Source organism: Lipotes vexillifer, unplaced genomic scaffold (genome assembly GCF_000442215.2).
Source record: "Lipotes vexillifer unplaced genomic scaffold, Lipotes_vexillifer_v1.1 scaffold321, whole genome shotgun sequence".
NCBI classification, from domain to species: domain Eukaryota; kingdom Metazoa; phylum Chordata; class Mammalia; order Artiodactyla; family Lipotidae; genus Lipotes; species Lipotes vexillifer.
The window spans coordinates 663,193-685,454 of record NW_006777145.1 but is presented as its reverse complement, the minus strand read 5'-3'; the positions used below and the strand labels follow the sequence as shown (position 1 = coordinate 685,454).

At 37.0% G+C, this 22,262-nt stretch overlaps 1 pseudogene; it reads right to left on the bottom strand.

Moving 5' to 3' along the window:
• LOC103076344 (ethanolaminephosphotransferase 1 pseudogene) overlaps positions 1-18,299 on the bottom strand; it is a 46,179-nt pseudogene extending 27,880 nt beyond the window's left edge.
• Positions 18,300-22,262: the final 3,963 nt, after the last annotated feature.

Below are 22,262 nucleotides of genomic sequence, written 5' to 3'. Positions count from 1 at the left end.
GATCATTGCCTGCATGCACGCTCAATTATTCTTCAAGCTAGTTTCCTTGGATGGATATTGATGGGGTTTACGCTCACAGAGAAATCCCACTGACATACAAACAAAGACAAGGAGGAGGCTTAGCTCCAAGCTAGTATCATCCATAATGATTGACCTTATACTGTGAATTTTAACTGTTGAGCAACGGAATTTCAGATTCCAAGCAAGAGTAAGATTGTTACATGGGTATAAGTATAGTGTTATGAGGCTACATATACCTGGGCAAGAAAGAAATCCGACTTCATACCATCATTACTTTTCTAGGCATGTAGGTCATCTGCAAAAGTTCATTTACCCAGAAAGAATGCAATTAGAACTCAGATAATAAACTGTTTCAACAGACACCAAGACAAAAGCACCAAGGACTCATTTCAATATATCAATATACAGCAATGACTTCATACATTTTGGAGCCTCTAGCATAAAAATATCATTCCTTTCAAAGATAATAATGCTACGGCATCATCGAGAATATTACATATTTTTGTGTGGGGGAGCTAAATAAAGTCTGAAACTTCACATCAATTTCTTTTTTGTTTAGCTCTTTATTGGAGTATAATTGCTTTACAATGGTGTGTTAGTTTCTGCTTTATAGCAAACTGAATCAGTTATACATATACATATGTTCCCATATCTCTTCCCTCTTGCATCTCCCTCCCTCCCACCCTCTCTATCCCACCCTTCTAGGTGGTCACACAGCACTGAGCTGATCTCCCTGTGCTATGCGGCTGCTTCCCCCTAGCTATTTTACGTTTGGTAGTGTATATATGTCCATGCCACTCTCTCACTTTCTCCCAGCTTACTCTTCCCACCCCCCCATATCCTCAAGTCCATTCTCTAGTAGGTCTGTGTCTTTATTCCTGTCTTGCCCCTAGGTTCTTCATGACCATTTTTTTTCCCCTTAGATTCCATATAAATGTGTTAGCATACGGTATTTGTTTTTCTCTTTCTGACTTACTTAACTCTGTATGACAGACTCTAGGTCCATCCACCTCACTACAAATAACTCAATTTCATTTCTCTTTATGGCTGAGTAATATTCCATTGTATATATGTGCCACATCTTCTTTATCCATTCATCTGTTGATGCACACTTAGGTTGCTTGCATGTCCTAGCTATTGTAAATAAAGCTGCAATGAATATTGTGGTACATGATTCTTTTTGAATTATGGTTTTCTCAGGGTATATGCCCAGTAGTGGGAATGCTGGGTCGTATGGTAGTTCTAATTTTAGTTTTTTAAGGAAACTCCATACTGTTCTCCATAGTGGCTATATCAATTTTCATTCCCACCAACAGTGCAAGAGTGTTCCCTTTTCTTTCTTTTTCAGAAAAAAATGTCATGTTAATTTAGTAGATGTCACATGAAAGACTTTATGATATCTTTCTTTTCACTTTTTATTTTATATTGGAGTACAGTTGATTAACAATGTTGTGTTAGTTTTAGGTGCACAACAAAATGATTCAGTTATACATATACATGTACTATTCTTTTTCAAATTCTTTTCCCATTTTGATTATTACAGAGTATTGAGTAGAGTTCCCCGTGCTGTATAGTAGGTCCTTCTTGGTTATCAATTTTATTTATTTATTTTTTGAACGTTTTTATTGGAGTATAATTGCTTTACAATGGTGTGTTAGTTTCTGCTTTATAACGAAGTGAATCAGTTATACATATACATATATCCCCATATCTCTTCTCTCTTGCTTCTCCCTCCCTCCCACCCTTCTAGCTGGTCACAAAGCACCGAGCTGGTCTCCCTGTGCTATGCGACTGCTTCCCACTAGCTATCTATTTTACATTTGGTAGTGTATATATGTCCATATATACACTACCACTCTCTCACTTTGTCCCAGCTTACCCTTCCCCCTCCCCGTGTCCTCAAGTCCATTCTTTAGTAGGTCTGCATCTTTATTCTTATCTTACCCCACGTTCTTCATGACCATTTTTTTTTTTTTGGATTGCATATACATGTGTTAGCATACGGTATTTGTTTTTCCTCATTCTGACATACTTCACTCTGTACAACAGACTATAGGTCCATCCACCTAACTACAAATAACTCAATTTTGTTCCTTTTTATGGCTGAGTAATATTTGATTATATATATGTGCCACATCTTCTTTATCCATTCATCTGTCAGTGGACACTTAGGTTGCTTCCATGCCCTGGCTATTATAAATAGAGCTGCAATGAACATTGTGGTACATGACTCTTTTTGAATTATGGTTTTCTCAGGGTATATGCTCATTAGTGGGAATGCTGGTCATATGGTAGCTCTATTTTTAGTTTTTTAAGGAACCTCCATACTGTTGTCCATAGTGGCTGTATCAATTTACATTTCCACCAACAGTGTATGAGGATTCCTTTTTCTCCACACCCTCTCCAGCATTTATTGTTTGTAGATATATTGATGGCCATTCTCACCAGTGTGAGATGATATCACATTGTAGTTTTGATTTGTATTGCTCTAATGATTAATGATGTTGAGCATTCTTTGATGTGTTTGTTGGCAATCTGTATATCTTCTTTGTAGAAATGTCTATTTAGGGCTTCTGCTCATTTATGGATTGGGCTTTTTGTTTTTTTGATATTGAGCTGAATAAGCTGCTTGTAAATTTTGGAGATTAATCCTCTGTCAGTTGCTTCGTTTGCAAATATTTTCTCCCATTCTAAGGGTTGTCTTTTCATCTTGTTTATGGTTTCCTTTGCTGTGAAACATTTTAAGTTTCATTAGGTCCAATTTATTTATTTTTGTTTTTATTTCCATTTCTCTAGGAGGTGGGTCAAAAAGGATCTTGCTATGATTTATGTCATAGAGTGTTCTGCCTATGTTTTCCTCTAAGAGTTTGATAGTGTCTGGTCTTACATTTAGGTCTTTAATCCATTTTGAGCTTATTTTTGTGTATGGTGTTAGAAAGTGTTCTAATTTCATTCTTTTACATGTAGCTGTCCAGTTTTCCCAGCACCACTTATTGAAGAGGCTGTCTTTTCTCCATTGTATATTCTTGCCTCCTTTATCAAAGATAAGGTGACCGTATGTGCATGGGTTTATCTCTGTTCTTTCTCTCCTGTTCCATTGATCTATATTTCTGTTTTTGAGCCAGTGCCATACACTCTTGATTGCTGTGACTTTGTAGTATAGTCTGGTGTCCAGGAGCGTTACTCCTCCAGCTCCGTTTTTCTTTCTCAAGATTGCTTTGGCTATTCGGGGTCTTTTGTGTTTCCATACAAATTGTAAATTTTTTTGTTCTAGTTCTGTGAAAAATGCCAGTGGTAGTTTGATAGGGATTGCATTGAATCTGTAGATTGCTTTGGGTAGTAGAATCATTTTCACAAAGCTGATACTTCCAATCCAAGAACATGGTATATCTCTCCATCTGTTTGTATCATCTTTAATTTCTTTCATCAGTGTCATAATTTTCTGCATACAGGTCTGTCTCCTTAGGCAGGTTTATTCTTAGGTGTTTTATTCTCTTTGTTGTAATGGTAAATGGGAGTGTTTTTTTAATTACACTTTCAGATTTATCATCATTAGTGTATAAGAATGCAAGAGATTTCTGTGCATTAACTTTGTATCCTGCTAATTTACCGAATTCATTGATTAGCTCTAGTAGTTTTCTGGTAGCATCTTTAGGATTCTCTATGTATAGTATCATGTCATCTGCAAATAGTGACAGCTTTACTTCTTCTTTTCTGATTTGGATTCCTTTCATTTATTTTTCATCTTTGATTGCTGTGGCTAAAACTTCCAAAACTATGTTGAATAAGAGTGGTGAGAGTGGGCAACCTTGTCTTGTTCCTGATCTTAATGGAAATGGTTTCAGTTTTTCACCATTGAGGACGATGTTGGCTGTGGGTTGTCATATATGGCCTTTACTATGTTGAGGAAATTTCCCTCTATGCCTACTTCCTGGAGGGTTTTTATTATAAATCGGTGTTGAATTTTGTCCAAACCTTTCTCTGGATTTATTGGGATGATCATATGCTTTTTCTCTTTCAATTTGTTAACATGGTACATCACATTGGTTAATTTGCGTATATTGAAGTATCCTTGCATTCCTGGGATAAACCCCAGTTGATCATGGTGTCTGATATTTTTAATGTGCTGTTGGATTCTGTTTGCTAGTATTTTTTTGAGGATTTTTGCATCTCTGTTCATCAGTGGTATTAGCCTGTAGTTTTCTTTCTTTGTGACATCTTTGTCTGGTTTTGCTATCAGGATGAAGGTGGCCTTGTAGAATGAGTTTGGGAGTGTTCTTCCCTCTGCTATATTTTGGAAGAGTTTGAGAAGGATAGATGTCAGCTCTTCTCTAAATGCATGACAGAATTCACCTGTGAAGCCATCTGGTCCTGGCCTTTTGTTTGTTGGAAGATTTTTAATCACAGTCTCAATTTCAGTCCTTGTGATTGGTCGGTTTATATTTTCTATTTATTCCTGGTTCAGTCTTGGAAGGTTGTGCATTTCTAAGAATTTGTCCATTTTTTCTTGGCTGTCTATTTTAGTGGCATATTGCTGCTTGTAGTAATCTCTCATGATTCTTTGTATTTCTGCAGTGTCAGTTGTTACTTCTCCTTTTTCATTTTTATTTTACTGATTTGAGTCTTCTCCCTTTTTTTCTTGATGAGTCTGGCTAATGGTTTATCAATTTTGTTTATCTTCTCAAAGAACCAGCTTTTAGTTTTGTTGATCATTGCTATCGTTTCCTTCATTTCTTTTTCATTTATTTGTGATCTGATCTTTGTGATTTCTTTCCTTCTGCTAACTTTGGGGGTTTTTTTGTTCTTCTTCCCTAATTGCTTTTAGGTGTAAGCTTAGGTTGGTTTTTTTGATAGGTATTTTTAAATTAATTAATTAATTTATTTATTTTTGGCTGCATTGGGTCTTTGTCTCTGTGCGAGGGCTCTCTCTAGTTGCAGCAAGCAGGGGCCACTCTTCGTAGTGGTGCGTGGACCTCTCAGTATCGCGGCCTCTCTTGTTGCGGAGCACAGGCTCCAGATGCGCAGGCTCAGCAGTTGTGGCTCACGGGCCCAGCTGCTCTGTGGCATGTGGGATCTTCCCAGACCAGGGCTCGAACCCGTGTCCCCTGCATTAGCGGGCAGATTCTCAACCACTGTGCCACCAGGGAAGCCTCCAAGGTTAGGTTGTTTGTTTGAGACGTTTCTTGTATATTAAGGTAGGATTTTTTTGCTGTAATCTTCCTTTTCAGAACTGCTTTTGCTCAAAAAGCAGTTTTGGGTCGTCGTGTTTTCATTGTCATTTGTTTCTAGGTATTTTTTTATTTCTTCTTTGATTTCTTCAGTGATATCTTGTTATTAAGTAGTGTATTGTTTAGCCTCCATGTGTTAGTATTTTTTACAGATCTTTTCCTGTAATTGCTATCTAGTCTCATAGCGTTGTCGTCAGAAAGGATACTTGATATGATTTCAATTTTCTTAAATTTACCAAGGCTTGACTTGTGGCCCAAGATATGATCTATCCTGGAGAATTCTCCATGAGCACTTGCGAAGAATGTGTATTCTGTTGTTTTTGGCTGGAATGTCCTATAAATATCAATTAAGTCCACCTTACTTAATGTATCATGTAAAGCTTGTGTTTCCTTATTTATTTCCATTTTGGATGATCTGCCCATTGTTGAATGTGGGGTGTTAAAGTCCCCTACTCTGATTGTGTTACTGTCAATTTCCCCTTTTATGGCTGTTAGTATTTGCCTTATGTATTGTGGTGCTCCTATGTTGGGTGCATAAATATTCACAGTTGTTATATCTTCTTCTTGGATTGAGCCCTTGATCATTATGTAGTGTCATTCTTTGTCTCTTGTAATAATCTTTGTTTTTAAGTCTAGTTTGTCTGATATGAGAATTGCTACTCCAGCTTTCTTTTGATTTCCATTTGCATGGAATATCTTTATCCATCCCCTTACTTTCAGTCTGTATGTGTCCCTAGGTCTGAAGTGGGTCTCTTGTAGACAGCATATAGATGGGTGTTGCTCTTGTATCCATTCAGCCAGTCTATGTCTTTTGGTTGAAGCATTTAATCCATTTATATTTAAGGTAGTTATTGATATGTATGTTTCTATTACCATTTTCTTAATTGTTTTGGGTTTGTTATTGTATGTCTTTTCCTTCTCTTGTGTTTCCTGCCTAGAGAAGTTCCTTTATCATTTGTTGTAAAGCTGGTTTGGTGGGCTGAATTCTCTTAGCTTTTGCTTGTCTGTAAAGTTTTTAATTTCTCCGTCAAAGCTGAATGAGATCCTTGCTGGATAGAGTATTCTTGGCTGTAGGTTTTTCTCTTTCATCAGTTTAAATATGTCCTGCCACTCCCTTCTGGCTTGCAGTTTTTCTGCTGAAATATCAGCTTTTAACCTTATGGGGATTCCCTTGTATGTAGTTTGTTGTTTTTCCCTTGTTGCTTTTAATATTTTTTCTTTGTATTTAGTTTTTGATAGTTTAATATGTGTCTTGGCATGTTTCTCCTTGGATTTAACCTGTATGGGACTCTTTGTGCTTCCTGGACTTGATTAACTATTTCCTTTCCCATATTAGGGAACTTTTCAACTATAATATGTTCAAATATTTTCTCAGTCACTTTCTTTTTCTCTTCTTCTTCTGGGACCCCTATAATTCAAATATTGGTGTGTTTAATGTTGTCCCAGAGGTCTCTGAGACTGTCTTCATTTCTTTTCATTCTTCTTTCTTATTGTGCTCTGTGGTGGTTATTTCCACTATTTTATGTTCCAGGTCACTTATCCGTCCTTCTGCCAGTTATTCTTCTATTGATTCAGTCTAGAGAATTTTTAAGTTCATTTATTGTGTTGTTCATCATTGTTTGTTTGCTTGTTAGTTCTTCTAGGTCCTTGTTAAAAGTTTCTTGTATTTTCTCCATTCTATTTCCAAGATTTTGGATCATCTTTACTAACATTATTCTGAATTCTTTTCCAGGTAGACTGCCTATTTTCTCTTCATTTTTTAGGTCTGTTTGTTTTTTACCTTGCTCCTTCATCAGCTGTGTTTCTTTGACTTCTCATTTTGCTTAACTTACTGTGTTTGGCGTCTCCTTTTCACAGGCTGAAGGTTCATTGTTCCCATTCTTTTTGGTGTCTGCCCCCAGTGGCTAACGTTTGTTCAGTGGGTTGTGTAGGCTTCCTGGTGGAGGGGACTCATGCCTGTGTTCTGGTGGATGAGGCTGGATCTTGCCTTTCTGGTGGGCAGGTCCAGGTCTGGTGGTATGTTTTGGGGTGTTTGTGACCTTATTATGATTTTAGGCAGCCTCTCCACTAATGGGTGGGATTGTGTTCCTGTCTTGCTAGTTGTTTGGCATAGTGTGTCCAGCACTGTAGCTTGCTGGGCGTTGAGTGGAACTGGGTCTTGGTGTTGAGATGGAAATTTCTGGGAGATTTTCACCGTTTGATATTACGTGGAGCTGAGAGGTTTCTGGTAGACCAATGTCCTGAACTTGGCTCTCCCATCTCAGAGGCACAGCCCTGATGCCTGGCTGGAGCACCAAGAACCTGTCATCCACATGGCTCAGAATAAAAGGGAGAAAGAAAGGAAGAAATAAAAATATAAAATAAAATAAGATTTTTAAAAGTTATTAAAATAAAAAGCAAAAAATAATTTTAAAAAGTTTATGCAATTAAAAAAGAAAGAAGGAAAGAATGAAGAGAACAACCAAATGAAAAAAAAATCCATCAATGGTAATAAGCACTGATACTATAAAAAATAAAAAATGGACAGAAGGAACCCTAGGACAAATGGTAAAAGCAAAGTTATACAGACATAATCACACACAGAAGCATACACATACACACTCAGAAAAAGAGAAAAAGGGAAAAAAGTATATATATCGTTGCTCCCAAGTCCACCTCCTCAATTTGGTATGATATGTTGTCTATTCAGGTATTCCACCAATGCAGGGTAAATCAAGTTGATTGTGGAGATTTAATCCTCTGCTCCTGTGGCTGCTGGGTGTGATTTCCCTCTCTTCTTTGTTTGCACAGCTCCTGGGATTCAGCTTTGTATTTGGCCCCGCCTCTGCGTGTAGGTCGCCTGAGGGCATCTGTTCTTTGCTCAGACAGGACGGGGTTAAAGGAGCCGCTGATTCGGGGTCTCTGGCTCACTCAGGTCGGGGGGAGGGAGGAGTATGGATGTGGAGTGAGCCTGCGGCGGCAGAAGCCAGTGTGATGTTACATGAACCTGAGGTACGCCAATGCGTTCTCCTGGGGAAGTTGTCCCTGGATCACGGGACACTAGCAGTGGTGGGCTGCACAGGCTCCCAGGAGGGGAGGTGTGGAGAGTGACCTGTGCTTGCACACAGGCTTCTTGGTGGCGGCAGCAGCCGACTTAGCATCTCATGCCCATCTCTGGGGTCCGCGATGATAGCCGTGGGTTATCTCTGGAGCTCCTTTAAGCGGTTCTCTTAATCCCCTCTCCTCAACCACCAGGAAACAGAGGCAAGAAAAAGTCTCTTGCCTCTTCGGCAGTTCCACACTTTTTCCCGGACTCCCTCTGGGCTAGCTGTGGCTCAGTAGCCCCCTTCAGGCTGTGTTCACGCAACCAACCCCAGTCCTCTCCCTGCGATCTAACCTCCAAAGCCCGAGCTTCAGCTCCCAGCCCCCACCCGTCCTGGCGGGTGAGCAGACAAGCCTCTCGGGCTGGTGAGCACAGGTCAGTACCACTCCTCTGTGCGGGAATCTCTCCGCTTTGCCCTCCGCACCACTGCTGCTGCTGTCTCTTCTGTGGCTCTGAAGTTTCCCCCCTCTACCACCCGCAGTCTCCGCCCGCGAAGGGGCTTCCTAGTGTGTGGAAACCTTTCCTTCTTCACAGCTCCCTCCCACTGTTGCAGGTCCCGTCCCTATTCTTTTGTCTCTGTTTTTTCTTTTTTCTTTTACCCTACCCAGGTATGTGGGGAGTTTCTTGCCTTTTGGGAGGTCTGAGGTCTTCTGCCAGCGTTCAGTAGGTTTTCTGTAGGAGTTGTTCCACATCTAGATGTATTTCTGATGTATTTGTGGGGAGGAAGGTGATCTCCGCATCTTAGTCTTTCTCCATCTTGAAGCTCCTCCCCGGTTATCAATTTTAAATATAGCAGTGTGTACATGTCAATCCCAATCTCCCAAACTATCCCTCTCCCCCACCCCTCCATCCCGGTAAACTTAATTTCTTTCTCTAAGTCTGTGAGTCTGTTTCTGTTTCGTAAATAAGTTCATTTGTATCTTTTTTTTAGTTTCCACATATAAGTGATATCATACAATATTTCTCTTTCTCTGTCTGACTTACTTCACTCATTATGACAATCTCTAGGTCGATCCATGTTGCTGCAAATGGCAATATTTCACTTCTTTTAATGGCTGAGTAATATTCCATTGTATATATGTACCACATTTTTTTTATTCATTCTTCCATGTCTTTGCTATTGTAAACAGCACTGCAATGAACATTGGGGTGCAGGTGTCCTTTCAGAAGATGTTTTTCTCCAGGTATATGTCCAGGAGTGGGATTGCAGGATCATATGGTAGCCTTATTTTTAGTTTCTTAAGGAACCTCCATACTCTTCTCCATAGTGACTGCACCAATTTATGTTCTCACCAACAGTGTACAAGTGTTCCCTTTTCTCCACACCCTCTCCAGCATTTATTTTTTGTGGATTTTTTATGATAGCCATTCTCACTGGTGTGAGGTGATATCTTATTGTAATTTTAATTTGCATTTCTCTAATAATTGGCAATGTTGAACATCTTTTCATGTGCCTCTTGGCCATCTGTATGTCTTATCTGGAGAATGTCTATTTAGGTGTTTGGCTGAATTTTTGATTGGGTCATTGTTTTGATGATATTAAGCCACATGAGCTGTTTGTAAATTTTGGAGACTAATTTCTTGTCAGTCATATCATTTTCAAATATTTTCTCCCATTCTGTGGGTTGTCTTTTCATTTTGTTTATGGTTTCCTTTGCTATGCAAAAGATTTTGAGTTTAATTAGCTTCCATTTGTTATTTTTGTTTTTATTTCCATTACTCTAGGAGATGGATTGAAAAAGATATTGCTGCGATTTATGTCATAGATTGTTCTGCCTGTGTTTTCCTCTAAAATTTGTATGGTGTCTTCTCTTACTTTTAGGTCTTTAATCCATTTTGTGTTTATTTTTGTGTTTGGAGTTAAAGAATGTTCTAATTTCATTTTTTTACATGTAGTTGTCCAGTTTTCCCAGCACCATTTATTAAAGAGACCATGTCTCCTCCATTGTATATTCTTGCCTCCTTTGTCATAGATTTATTGACCATAGGTGTTTGAGTTTATTTCTGGGCTTTCTATCCTGTTCCATTGATCTATATTTCTATTTTTGTGCCAGTACCATACTGTTTCAATGATTATAGCTTTATAGTACAGTCTGAAGTCAGGGAGCCTGATTCTTCCAACTCTGTTTTGATTCCTCAAGACTGCTTTGGCTATTTGTGGTCTTTTGTGTCTCCATACAAATTTTAAGATTTTTTTGTTCTAGTTCTGTGAAAAATGCCATTGGTGATTTGATAGGGGTTGCATGGAATCTATATAGTGCATTGAGTAGTATAGTCATTTTGACAATATTGATTCTTCCAATTCAAGTACATGGTATATCTTTCCATCTGTTTGTGTCATTGTCGATTTCTTTCATCAGCATCTTAAATTTTTTGGAGTACAGGTCTTTTGTCTCCTTAGGTAGGTTTATTCCCAGATATTTTATTCTTTTTGATGCAATGGTAAGTGGAACTGTTTCCTGAATTTCTCTTTCTGATCTTTCATTGTTAGTGTTTAGAAGCACCAACACATTTCTGTGTATTAATTTTGTAACCTGCAACTTTACCAAATTCACTGATGAGCTCTAGTAGTTTTCTGGTAGTGTCTTTAGGATCTTGTATGTATAGTATCATGTCATCGGCAAACAGTGACAATTTAACTTCTTCTTGTCCCATTTGGATTCCTTTTATTTCTTTCTCTTCTCTGATTGCCATAGATAGGTCTTCCAAATCTATGTTGAATAAAAGTGGTGAGAGTGGACATCCTTGTCTTACTCCTGATCTTAGAGGAAATGCTTTTAGCTTTTCACCATTGAGTATGATGTTAGCTGTAGGTTTGTTAGGTATGGCTTTTATTATGACATCTTTATTGATGTTATTCAATACTACTCAGAAACTGTTATGCAATGATTGCGACCCTCTCCCAAATTCATATGTTGAACCCTAACTCTATATGTGACTGTATTTGGAGATAGGACATTTAAAAGGGTGATTAAGTTAAAATGAGAAGATTAGGGCATATCTTAATCCAACATGACCAGTGCCATATAAAAAGAGGAAATTTGGACTCACAAAAAGACACCACAGATGCACACATAGAGAAAAAAGGCTATTTGAGGACATAGTGAAAAGAGGGTCAGTGATCTGCAAACCAAGAAGAGCTCAGGCCTCAGAAGAAACTAAACCTGCCAACACTTTGATCATGCATGGCTAGCTTCCAAAAATGTGAGAAAATAAAATGTTATAGTTTAAGCCATCCAGTCTGTAGCATTCTGTTATGGTAGCACTAACAAACTAATACAGCAACTATCCTCTACTTACCCTGTCACATTGGCCAGAAATTTCTCCCTATTAATAAGACATCTGGCAATTTGGCATTCTTAATAATGAACTGGGAAAGTTAATTTTTTAAATTAATTGTAAAGAGATTGTGTTTTTTAGACTGTTCTTTACCATAAAAGCTTAATATATTCTGAAGAATAAAAAATCCTCAGTGTAAAGCAATAGGAAAAGATAGCTTTTCCTTCATTTAAAAGGAGTAGATGTGGTTTATTTTATTGTATAGTGAACTAGAACTAAAGAGTCCAGGGTTCAAATCGCTGATCTGTTCTTGGAGAAATTATTTAACCTCTTTATCTAGGACCGTAAATTATCTCCAACAGTGACTGTGGAGAGAGGTAAAGAGCATCTGGTTCTTCTTCTAAAGTAGCCAAACAGCTAACAACATTGCGATTCAATTTCTTGTCAAATCTCAGTGGACTGAAAGGTAATACTATCTTCTCTTAACAGTTAACTAAATTATGATGGTCAGCAAGCCAAGTCCACTGATCTCACTATCCATATTCTTGATGGGAAAAAAACCAATCTGATAATTCTTTTAATTCAGAAAGAGTGCTTGTTTGGGGGTAGAAAAACCTGACCCACAATCCAGCACTACTCTGTTGTGTGTTTAACCGTGTGACTTTAAACCTTCAGACCAATAGGGATCTGTGTTTCTTAAAAGCATCCTCAGTGACATTAAAGATAAAACATTTGGAAATAAATACACTACACTAGCTATAGTCTTTAAAGAACAAAAAACAAGTCTCTATTTTTGCAGTACTGTCTCTAGTTCCTTGCAAAATTTATGGTACAGAATCACGGATCAACATATACTCATTGAATGAATAAAAGCTTATGATTTTCTGGAAAAAAATAGATATTAATACTTATAATACAGTTGTAGAGTAAAGGAGATAAATGACATACATTACTTTGCAGAGAAGGTGCTCATTAAAGAGTACTTTTGAGATTATTATTCATTCATCTTATTTTATTGTGTTCCTGTTATTGTATGACCAGTTTACTCAGCAGCAAAGCTAGAAAGGTGACAAGACATTTTTCCAAAGTCCACTTGTAAAGGAGATGTGCAAACAAACAGTGATTACATCCTATAATAATTAGAGTTTTAAAATGTAAGTTCTACAGTACAGTGTCAACATATTAAACTATTCCTGGATAAGTCATTATTAAGGGAAATCTTAGTTGGTAAAATTAATGAATTCCAAATTTCAATGCAGCTGTTCTATATGGCAGAAAGTGGTTTTATTCCATATGTTATTCAGCCACCTTTTTCCTCAGCCATCCTCTAGGGTCTTTAAATCTCTGTATTCATCTTCAGGATGTGGGAAGAGAGCAAGAAGAGGACACAACCACTTCTTAAACATCTTAACTTGAAAGTGATCCATACCATTCTGTCCATAGACCACAGCAAAAGCTAGATAAAGGATTTTACCTAGATGATAGGGAATCTGGAAAATGGAACCCCTGCCTGAGAAGGTGCTTCTCAGAGACAGCTTCTTGCTAGGGAAATTTCATGGACTGTTATAACCATTTGTGCCACAGATGCCCACAATGGGCCATATAGAACAGCTGCATTGAAATTTGGAATTCATTAATTTTACCAACTAAGATTTCCCTTAATAATGACTTATCCAGGAATAGTTTAATATGTTGACACTGTACTGTAGAACTTACATTTTAAAACTCTAATTATCATAGGATGTAATCACTGTTTGTTTGCACATCTCCTTTACAAGTGGACTTTGGAAAAATGTCTTGTCACCTTTCTAGCTTTGCTGCTGAGTAAACTGGCCACACAATAACAGGAACACCATAAAATAAGATGAATGAATAATAATCTCAAAAGTACTCTTTAATGAGCACCTTCTCTGCAAAATAACGTATGTCATTTATCTCCTTTACTCTACAACTGTATTATAAGTATTAATATCTATTTTTTTCCAGAAAATCATAAAAGAGTCTAGAGGCCTACGGAGAAGTGATGCCACATGATCTGAGACTAGAATAGGCATTATCCAGAAGGACAGGCAAAAAGGATGTCCCAGGTGAAGTGAAAACATGTGCAATGTTTGTAGGTTAGATAGAGCAGATGTAAACAGGACAAGGGAGTCCCATTTCGCTTCTGCACTAATTGTGTGGTAGTGAGTAGTGGAGGATGAGTTTAGAAGGACAGATGAAGAGCTGAAGATGAAGAGCCTAAATGTCATTATAGCAACACCCTATCTTCTCATTCATTTCCTCTTCTCCTCAGAATTTTCATTGATTGGGTCTAGGTCTTCACAAATTATTGTTCTCTTCCTTGCTCGTTCAAGAGGATAATCTCCTTGTTAGACAGGGTCACTAAAAGGGAAATCTTTCCTATTGAATGACCTTTTAATTCTCACAATTGACTGTGTAGATAAAGCCTGGTCATGTGTCTCAGCCAATTGGCTCTCTATTGAGAAGGGCAGTGCACAGTTCTCTCATTGATACACACGTAACTTGAGTGCACCAAGGACATGGGCAAGGGTCATTCATATAGCTTCTATAATCAACTGCCTTTTGAAATGTAGGCAGTGCAGTGTATTGTGTCCTGGTATTGTGCTTCCTCATCGATACCCTTCAGCTGACAGAGTTCAATCCCCAGTGACAGCAATATGTTCATTTATTTTTAATATTCCATGACCTACTCAGGGTTATAGCCTCATTAAAAAACTATTGATGTCTTTGGCATATGCTTGTGAAGTGTCCTTGTTGTTTGCATTTAATCATGATGAAGAAAGAATGAAAAAGGGTGGTTGCCCTAGATCTTCCCAAGACTATAACAAAAACTGACAAGAGTAATTGTTTGCTACTTCAGGGACTTATGAAAATAGATAACCAATCAAACAAGATCAGTAATTTTTGCTTCTTCTGTATTTGGTTGAAGAGGTGTTATTTTTAAAGTTTTAAGTTGCTAACATTAATGGAAAAAGTATGGCTTCTTATTAATTTGATTGAATTAATTTTCTGTATAGTAATAAGATACTAAAACATGTAGAATCTTTTAAAACTTATTTATGTAAATCCCACAAACCACCTTTTCATTCATCTCTCTACAAATACTGCACTGGGGAGACTCATGAATAAGGTGTATAAGTCTATGTTGTCCAGACTGAGATTTTAAATACTGACAGCTGTCAAGAAATGTGACTAACACTAGATTACTTGGAAATTTACAGATAGTTACAGAAAAGGTATTACCTTAAACAAACCTGTTTATTCTTACTGGATGTTGATAGTGGTATTCATAATGATGTATTTCTCCTAACGTTCTCCTTTGGTCTGTAGAATTTTCTGAATGACACAGGAAGGATTGCATTGTTCTAAGCATCATTTTGCTAATAATTCCATTGCAAGACTAATTGATTATCTGGAAACTGGATGTCAATATTCACACATATGTTAACCCAAGCACTGACTATATTTCTAATATCTGCCACAGAGTACTGCGAGCTGGGATGCAATGATCAACAGACTAAGGCCCTTGACTTTGAGATATTCATATCTCAATAGGAAAATGAGTATGTGAAAAAGATTCTACTGAATTTGCATAATTAGAAGAAAGATGAGTACAAAGTCCTCTGGGAGCAGAGGAAGATAAGAGAAAAAAAGAAATTTACTTGGAAGTTTAGGGTTATGCAAGTAAATCAGTAATCCCAGACCCTCCACTTCTCTACCTATGAATGATGTGATCTTGAGTTCATCACTTTACTTCTCCAATCTCATGGAGATAATCAAAATACAAGGTGTTGTGAGAATTAAAAAGAACAATCCATGCATGTGTCTGAAATGACATCTGGTAGAGCATATTCCCCAAGATGTTAGTTCTTTACTATATTAATATTAGAGGATATGGGTAATATTCCAGACCTATGATATTTTTGACGGGCCTTAAAAAAATAAATAAATGTTTACTAGGTAAAAAGAAAGGGAATAAGAATATTATAGGGCAGAAGAAAAAGATGCAAAAGCACAAAGCTGTGACACCACAAGATCATTGACTTAGAGTTCCATTTTCTTTACTTCAAGAAAAAAAAAAACAGCAAATTTCTATTTATTTACATTTTAAGAAGAAAATGAAAAAAAAATAACTAATGCACATTGAACACCATCTAGATAACTTAGTAAATCCTCAGGTTCAGTACATCCTATTTTACCAATGAAGAAGCTGAGATGCTATTATATGAATTAATTTGCTCTGGATTATGAGACTGAAAAATAAAGCCTACAGGATATTGATGATACCAAATGCCAGTGAGGATGTGGAATTTCTGTTGAAACTCTCATTCATTGATCGTGGGAATGCAAAATGGTACAATCACTTTGGAATACAGTTTGGTGGTTTCATACTCAACTAAACACACGCTTATAATCCAACACTTGTACTCCTTAGTATTTATCCAGATGAGTTAGAAACTTAACGTCCACTCCAAAGAGTCCACACACGGGTTTATAGCTGCTTTATTCATAGTTACCAAAACTTGGAAGCAACCAAGATGTCCTGCAGTAGGTGAATAAATAAGTGAGCTATTGTATATCCAGATAATGGAATGGTATTCAGTGCTAAAAAGAAATGATCTGTCAAGCCATGAAAAGATATGGAGGAGCCTTAAATGCATATTACTAGGCGAAAGAAGCCAATCTGAAAAAGACTATATACTATATGATTCCAACTATTACTTTCTAAAAAAGGCAAAACTGTGGAGACAGTAAAAAGATCAGTGGTTTCCAGAGTTTGGTAGGGGTGGGGTATGAATAGGCAGAGCACAGAGGATTTTTAGGGCAGTGAAAATACTCTCTATGATACCATTATGATGGTTGCATGTTATACATTTGTTCAAACCCATAGAATGTACAGTATCAAGAGTGAAATGTAACATATGGACTTCGGATGATTATGATGTGTCAATGTGGGTTCATCAACTGTAACAAATATACGACTCCATAGGAGCTGTTAATAATGCGGAAGGCTTTGCCTGCATGGGGGCAGGGGCTACATGGGAATTCTCTGTACCTTCCCCTCAATTTTGTCGTGAACCTAAAATTGCTCTAAAAAAATAATAAACTTGAATTTTAAAAAAGTCTAAAACTCAGGTCCACTTAATCTTATCTCTAAAATATATACTATTTTGACTTCATCAAAACTTGGGTTAAGATTTGACAATTCTAATTGACACTATATTAGGGAAAGAATCCATACCACTCAAAAATATGAATTTTTTATAAAAAATCTCAGCCAAGTTGGTTGACTGAATTCTCCAGCAGTACTTCATATAATACTCAACAATAAGGAGGTATAATTACCCCTGTATAGAAAGTGAGGCTCAGAGGGATAATATGGAAGTCTCTAAGCATAAATGAGGAAACTCTGAAATCTAAACCTTCGGAGTTATGAACTAGCAAGTGATGGAGTTAAGAATCGAACCCATCTCTATCAGATTCCCCACCCTATGTCCTTTCTACCACATCTGGGTGCCTCTTTTGATGTATAATTTGGCCAAATCCTGTCCCTAATAGGAACTGAGTGCATCTAGACATATCTAAGAGTTCTTTGGTCTGCTTTCTTGTATATATTACTGTGGATGATCAAAAATTCTCATGGCTTTTCATCAGCTTCTTTTGGGGAAGAACTGCATTTAAGAAAACCATCGAGAAAATGAAATGAAGTTCACACTGAATAACAGTATAAGCCAGGACAAATACAAAGTAAATCTCCTCCAACATCATCCCATCTATTTTACATTTAGAATCCAATGGTATTTGCTTCCCCATGTTATATTAGCAGATCAAAATGTGCTTCTCCTGGGGAATTCCCTGGTGGGCCAGTGGTTAGGACTCTGTGCTCTCACTGCCGGGGCCCAGGTTCAATCCCTGGTCGAGGAACTAAGATCCCACACGCCGAGCAGCAGAGCCAAAAAAAAAAAAAAAGTGCTTCTCAAAGAGACTATTTTGGCCCAAGTGAAATAGTACCCCCAAAAGCTGATAAAACAAATACTCTCTAAACCAAATAATATCATCACATCAGTTCTTAGGCAGCAAATACAAATATAGTCACAATTTAGACACTCAGATTTCAAAATAGTCATTCTCCTCTTTACAAACATACTGATTTGAAATTTAGCAGTAATATCAAAAATGAGCTCAAAAATAAGATTATATATAATATAATATGATATAATGTGATACACCTATACATATATAAATAAGACTTGCATGTACTTTATATAAAAATAGAAAGATTTATGTATAAACACATAACTATATAATTTATGTATAAACACACATATATATAGTATATATACCATATACTATACTGTATACTGTATACATTTTATATCAGACAGAGCTTTCTCCTCCTTAGGTCACTTTCAGAAATGAAATAGCTATGGAAAAGTATGAATGTTTTCAGTCATAGCTCAGATATTATTTGAAGAATGAGAGACAGTAGACCTTGAAAGTGGTTGAGATCCATTTTCTCTATTTATTGTTATTTATTGCTCCAATTTAAAAAAATAACTAACATTAATTAAGCATGTGCCATAAGCCAAATATACTTACAAGAATATGCATGTATTTTGTCACACTTTCCTTAGACCAACCTTAGGAGACACTAATATTGTCCCCATGCTGTAGATGAGAAAACTGAGGCATTAAAAGGGTAAGTAACTTCCTGTGTTCATGTAGCTGATAAGGAACAGAACCAGGGTTTAAATCCAGGCAGTCTGGCTTCAGAGTCTATCCCTAATTTCCTCTCCACTTGGTGCATACTATATAGCAGGCTCTATGGCAGATGATTTCACCACCATTTAATACAACCCATTCTTTTTTTGTTTTGTTTTCCCTCCTGAACACCTGTGTTTGAGATAGATTAGGTAACTGACCAACCAAACGCATAACTCCCTTCTTCTCTCCCCTACCACCCTAGAAACTTGAAGATTGGATGAGTGGTCTCAGCTAAACAGGAGATGAGGTTGTGGATAGGGCTTTAATGTATTCTAAGAAGCACCTCATGCTCCCAAAGTAGCTTCTGGTTAGGGGTGCAAAACATAACAAGGCATGTAACCTTTTGAAGTCCAACCAGATGAAGGAACAATCGATGGCCCAGCTGCAGTGCTCAGACTTACAAAAACTCCTCTGCCAATTCCCAGTCATCTTCCCAGGGAGCCACGTTGTTCTCATCAGCATGCTTCATAAATTTTGCAGTAGGATGCAAGCTGCTAGCTTGAAGCTGACACTGATTGAAAAACCTCACCCAGGGCCAACTGCTGTAAGAGAGGACTTGGGGGTCCAGAAGGAAACACCAGTGCTTTTTGTTCAGCAGATTTGTCAGCATTTAGAGATCACAGGAGAGATAGAGAACAGCAAGATAAGGCTAATTCCCCCAAGGGGAAATATTGTAGGCCTGTGATGTAATTTCTTTTCTTTTCTTTTTTTTTAACTTTGGTCAAGCAAAAACAAAAATTCAGTTATCAGGCCGGTTGTTCTTAGTAGTTACAAAAGGATGTTAAGGAGATTAGGTCTGCCTGTAGGTTTTTTTTTCCCTCTTTACCTTCCAGTGAACTTTCTTCTTTCTCCCTTCAAGCAATAGAGGGTGACCTAAGCTACAGAAATTCAGTTTCTTCTCATTAGAGAGTAGCCAAGGGCTCTTTAAACTAATAAATCAGGAGAAAGATCACAGATAAAACAAGATAGGACATTCAGGTGGAGATGACAAGAGTGCCTAGAGGGTTATGTTAATAATTACAGTCTGAGGGGTAAGAATGAGACCTCTATAAAGAAAGTTATTTTATGATATCTTTACAGAGCTTTCAAAATGCTCTGCATAAGAAAACCAATTTTGAAGTTTCCCATCCCCCTCCCCCATAAACAGAACAGTTCTCCCCAGGAAATTATTCAAAAAGCAAAAGTAAACACTTTCCTTCTCCAAGCAGAACTGACTCATTTTTATAACAGGAAGAAAATGAAATAAAACATGCACTATAATACATGGAGATTGCCTTGTTTAGCCTGTGGGAAATTCTGAAAGGCATATGTACGGAGCCATAAGGCAATTTCCTTTGGTATTGGATAGTAAAAAACTTACAATTCTTACCCCGTCCAAGTTCTCTCTCAACTCTAATCAATTCCAGGTCTTTTCTGTATATTTCTCCCTTGCTTTTCTACCACAGTTCCTAGGTACCTGCTGATGGGCAATCAGTTGTTTTACTACACTTTGGTGTTTATTTGTCCTTGCTATAAATTTGTCCAACAGATACCTGGGGACAAAATCTGGGGGCTGGTAGCTACACAAAAAACAAGACAACTAGGCCCCTTGACATACAATCTGCAATTATATACTGTGTAGCATTATAATGTAGCATTTGGAAACATTATAAATATAAAAGCAATAAAAACTATATTTATATAAATATTAAAGCAATAAAATCTAAAGTCAAATATTGATAATAAAAATGAAAGAAGGAATGGAAATGAGAGAGAAGAATACAGGTTCCATGAGAGATGAGATGCACCTGGCTTTGGACACTATCCTTTTCACTTACTAAGTACACTGACCTTGGTTAAGTTACTTAAGTTTTCTGAACCATTACTTCTTCATCACTAAGGTGGAGAAAATGCTCACATCAAAGGAGTCAAAGCAGTGATAAGAATAAATATGGTATATAAAACGCATAATAGTAAACATTCCAGTAATGTGCAAAAAATGTGTTAGATAAATGAAGTATTGTGGTGAGACATAGGAAGGAAGCACTAACTCAGCTAAGGCTCCCCAGAAGTTGTGAAATTTGAGGTAAGGTCTAAAAAGGAAGTCACAGACAGAGGTTTAAGGGGTAGGTAACAGGAAGTCCTAAAGTGAAATCCATTAAGTACACAGAACTATACAAGAATGACAAGTAATTATTTGTGATTGGAGTGCGGGTTCATGCTGAGTGAAAGAAGAAAATGAGATGTGAAAAATGAGTTAGGAGAAGACTGTGAATGGACTTCTATTCCACACTAAGGAATTTTAGTCTCTGAAAATAAGAAATAGTTACAAATTTATCAGAAGAGAAACAAAATCTCAGAATTGTACTTTAAAAAGTGAAACGTGGAATTCTAGGTGGTATGTAGATGGTGGATAACAGTAAGAAGAGACGAGACAGGAAAACCAGTTCAGAGGATATAACAATTATTTATATATAATATTTATATTTAGGTTATATTCCTATATGCTTAAATTATGTTTAGATGGCCATGTGATAATTTAAATTTATGTGATAATATAAATACAACAAAACCTATACTTATATAATAATATAAAAGCAATAAAACCTAAAGTCAAACAGTGGTAATAAAAATGAAAGAAGGGTTAGAAGTGAGAGAGAAGATTAGAGGAAACTTTATGATTGACTGGATGTAGGGAATTATGAATCTGGATATGTCAAAGACATTTCTGAGGATTTTACCCTGGGAGACTGAGTGATTTGTGATCCCCTTAATCATTATACATAATTCACAATGAATAGACAGAATGAAGGAGCATGGTGTATTGGATCATTAATCTCTAATTCTTTATCGTCATTCTGCATCTATCCAAGACCTTTGCCAGGTGACTTTGTAGTACCTCCAACTGGAGATGGAGTATTTTTCCTTGTCTCATTGATGTTGGGCTTGGCCAAATGAACTGCTGTGGCTAATGAAATTTGGATCGAAGTGTCAATATGCCAGTTGTAGGCTGAGGCTTTAATAAGAATAACATTTCTGCTCAGACTTGTGTTTTCCAAGGATGCACTAGGAGAAGTAGACGTTCCAGGTAGCTCTGGCTCCAAGGAGAATGACAAAGCTCATGGAAAATACCTATACCCAATCCACAACCTGGAGAAAATCCTAGCCAAACCCAGCCAAGCCTCAGTCTGAAGCAAGCTTTCCAACTTAACATGTAATAGACCTAAAGCAAGAAAAATAAATTCTTGAAATACTTTTTTTTTTTACTCGGCATTATTATGGCAATAGTCCCCTAATACAAATAGCCAGAAACAGCGTTGTTTAAATATCTACTTCCAGTGTGTTTCCAATGCCCAACTATCTCCTTACCGTTGATTCTCTGAGCTGCCACAATATTACTGCAATTAGTCCTTTTTTCTTTTCTTTTTTTTTCTTAAGCAAAATAGAGTAGTTTCTGTTATTTGCTGCCCATTGAAATTTATTAGGCTTAAAATTCTGCTGAGATACTTTAATCATAATTATCTTTCCAGATGTAATGGTAGAATAATGAGGTCACATGTTGGACCAGAAATTATCATGTATAGAAAAGGACAATTTCATTAAAGATTTAGTCAATTAATGAGTTAATTAATTAATGACAGAGTGGATTCCATAGTTATAGACTATATATTCCCTTATGCAGCTACACATCTTGAAATCATGTTTCATTGATGAGTAACAAAGGGACTAAATTAAAGAGCACGGTAATATAAATACTTAAGATGTGGTTAAATAAAGAATTAAAGAATAAGTTGAGAAGAAATGAGTAAAGGGAGAACAGGAAATAATGGTGTTGTTAAAGCAAAATAAGATAATAATTTTATGAAAGAGAAAGTGGTAAACATCAT